Source organism: Quercus suber, unplaced genomic scaffold, assembly GCF_002906115.3.
Source record: "Quercus suber isolate HL8 unplaced genomic scaffold, Cork oak 2.0 scaffold_179, whole genome shotgun sequence".
NCBI lineage: Eukaryota > Viridiplantae > Streptophyta > Magnoliopsida > Fagales > Fagaceae > Quercus > Quercus suber.
Genome location: NW_027069638.1, coordinates 349,932 through 353,811, shown reverse-complemented (window position 1 = coordinate 353,811; position 3,880 = coordinate 349,932).

Here is a 3,880-nt window from a genome sequence, read left to right as displayed (position 1 = left end):
CATTATACTATTTTAGCTAATTTTTATATTATCTACAGTACTTTCAGCAAAAAGTTTTCAATTTCAACTAAATAAGTTATTCTCAAATGGATTCTAAGCATGATCTATCACTTCCAATCAAAAATGGTTAAGAAGAACCATGATGGTTTCCCATTTCTGCATGTACTTAAGAGGATATAAATACCCCCACCCTCCCAGAAGAAGGTATGAAATCTCTCACAATTGAACTACAACTATTCTTGCTTTCTTAAAGAATTAAGCTTCTAAGGAATGTTTTTAGACCCAGACCGTTTATTGAACCGTAAAAAGGAGAGATTCAAGGTTTGGAGGTCGAACCGAGTTCGTACCGAGATTGAACCGTGATGATGTCATAATTAATTTAATAATTAATTAAAACCTAAATATAGATATTAAATTTATAAAACTAGCAAAATTGAAAATATATCTATATATGTGAGGGAAATTTAATGATTTTCAAGCATATATTTAATAATTAAATAAGAAATTTAATAAAATAAAATAATAACCATGAAAATATTAAAATCTATGATTAATTTTTGAAGTAAAGTTGAATATCTTTGAAGGATTTTAATTATAATTTTTTAATTCCTTGTAAGAAATGGATAATTTAATCAAGTAGAATAAAATTGTGTCAAGTTTTTTTTTTTTTTTTTTAATTGCTAAGGGGTTGGACCGCACGGTTCTTGCCACCGGTTTGGGCGGTCCAACCTCAGTTTTAGGGGTTTACGGAATTAACGAAAAATTCGGTTCTTTATGCTTAAAAATCCAATTCTCACAGTCCAACCTCCCGGTCCAGTCCGGGTTTGAAAACCTTGCTTTTGATTGCTTATTGTCACCTAGCACAATACTATACTATCCCTGTACAGAAATCAAGTAATACCAAGTTTTAGCAAAGCTTCACCCCTCACCCATCCTTAGTCAATAAACTCCAAACTACCTAAAGCTTGTTTTTCAACTACTTTCACCTTCCAATTTCTTTTTCTTTACCTAAATCCATTGTAACCAAACAAAATAATTTATTTCCATTCTTTCTTCTTATTTTTCTTTCTCCCTCAAATCCCTCAAAACAAACATAGTGGTAATGTAAGTTTAACAAGGAAAAAAATCAATGTGATTATTATGGGAGGTGAGACATGACAAAGAATGTTGAATAGTTTTAGGTGCGATTTGCTACAATTCTAAGTGCAAGATGTGTGAGATTCAAATAAAAGTGTTAATAAGTCGGTTAGATGAGGTTTTAGAATCTCATTTATGGTATTCCAAGATTAATAAACTCCCACAATATTAGTCAACCTTAAAACCATAATTTTAAATTCTCAGATTCCTAATAACTGAACACAACTAAAGCATATGCACAACAATCCATCTTTCCAAAACAATCTACGATCTAAGTTTGGAAGTCCTACTCATTGTTGCTCCTTACAATCAGTTTAAGAGCATACAAAATTCTGAATTGATAATTTAATTTGTATTGATTTTTATTAACTTCTCTCTTTTTAAAAAAAAATAATTTGATAGTTAGGAGAGGGAGAGGGGAGATTTAAATTTTAGATGTCTCTGTTGGAAACACCAAGAGATGCCAATTAGTTGAACTACAAAGATCTTAGTTGTTTTCCCATTTCTTCTATTGGAATTTTGAAGTCTTAGACTCACGTATGGTTGGTAAATAGTGCTTTTCGCACGCGCACACACACACAAAAAAAAAAAAGAAAAAAAAAAGAAAGAAAACTTTAATGAAATCAGAATGGGCTCTATGGTAACATATCCTATAGGATCGGGGAGGTGAGTTATAATATTATGTTCTTAAGTTTCATCTAGATTCCCTTATTTTCACCTCAAAAGAGGATATATAATTTTTTTTAACTTTTTTTTCTTTTTTTAAGATGACTACACTTTAAACATTAAATAAAACAAACCGTTGAAAATAAACACATCTAATCAGATACTAATAGCTGCAATGCAAGTAGTTCTAAGTTCTAACAAGGACGGAACCAAGATTCAAACTAGGGGGGGGGGGGGCGCCAAAGTTCATTATTCAAAGATTTTAAAAATTGGAATAGCAATACTAGAGGTTGACAAAGTTGCATATTAGCATTAATTTGTTAATTATTATTTGTATTTAAAAAAAAATTAATAACAAGATTTTATAATCAAGAGTTTTGCAAGTCAATTGACACGTCTTAATATTTTCGATATCTAACTAATGTGTGGATGAAGCGATCAATGTGTGGATGAAGCTACGAGGATGGAGTCATTTGAGAGAGGCATAGAGCTCTCAAGTGAGAAGGAGAAATTGGGTAAAGGCTATTGGGTTTTATGATTTTTTTTTTGCTAGGATTTTTAATTGATTTGTTGTTATTATTTTTGCTTAGACCGGATTTATGATTTGTCAAAAGATTTTCTTATTATCTGGATATATGCATTTTTTTAATAGTTTTTTCGTGTTATCTATTTGTTGGATTTCTTGGGTCAGTTTGTAAATTTTTGGAGAAGGGGGGGGGGGGGGCAAGTATAAAAATTAAAAGCAAGAATTAAAATTCTTTTTGTTAATATATATACTACTACATTTTTTTCAAAGGTTGAGGGGGGGGGGGGGGGCATGGCCCCCCTTTGCCCTTGAGTAGTTGCATCCCTAAGTTCTAATGTACTATGAGTAATGTGTGAAACTGTGATTGTGCAATGACAACCACTGAAATTTGAAACCTTCAATTTTTTAGTCATTATTATCTATTGACAGATTCGACATGCAAGAGGGTAATTAGGCTTTAATGGATCTTAGTTGAACATACAAAATTCTTGTTAGCTCTTTACAATCCGTTTAAGAGCATACAAAATTTTGAATTGATAATTTAATTTGTATTGATTTTTATTAACTTCTCTCTTTTTAAAAATAAAAATAAAAAAATTGATAGTTAGGAGAGGGGAGAGGGGAGATTTAAATTTAGATGTCTCTATTGGAAACAACAAGAGATGTCAATTAGTTGAACTACAAAGATCTTAGTTGTTTTCCCATTTCTTCTATTGGAATTTTGAAGTCTTAGACTCACATAGGATTGGGGAGGTGAGTTATAATATTATGTTTTAGGTTTCATCTTGATTCCCTTATTTTCATTTCAAAAGAGAATATATAATTTTTTTAAACTTCATTTTTTTTTTTTAAAGATGACTATACTTTATACATTAAATAAAACAAACCGTTGAAAATAAACCCATCTAATCAGATACTAATAGCTACAATGCAAGTAGTTCTAACAGGGACGGAACCAAGATTCAAACCTAGGAAGGGCCGAAGTTCTTTATTCAAAGATTTTTAAAAATTGGAATATCAATACTAGAGGTTGACAAAGTTGCATATTAGCATTAATTTGTTAATTATTATTTGCATTTTTTCTTTTTTTAAAAATTTAATAACAAGATTTTATAATCAAGAGTTTTGCAAATCAATTGACACATCTTAATATTTTCGAGATCTAACTAATGTGTGGATGAAATGATCAATATGTGGCATAGGAGCTGTCTCTATAGTTATGAGGGTAGAGTCATTTGAGAGGAGCATAGAGCTCTCAAGTAAGAGAGAGAAACTAGGTAAAGGCTATTGGGTTTTTATGATTTTTTTTGCTAGGATTTGTAATTGATTTGTTCTTATTATTTTTGCTTAGACTGAATTTATGATTTGTCAAAAGATTTTCTTATTATTAGGATATATGCATTTTTTATAGTTTTTTCTTGTTATCTATTTGTTGGATTTCTTGGGTTAGTTTGTAAATCTTTTGGGGAAAGGGAGGCCAAGTATATAAATTTAAGAGCAAGAATTAAAATTCCTTTTGTTAATATATATACTTGTATTTTTTTTTTTCAA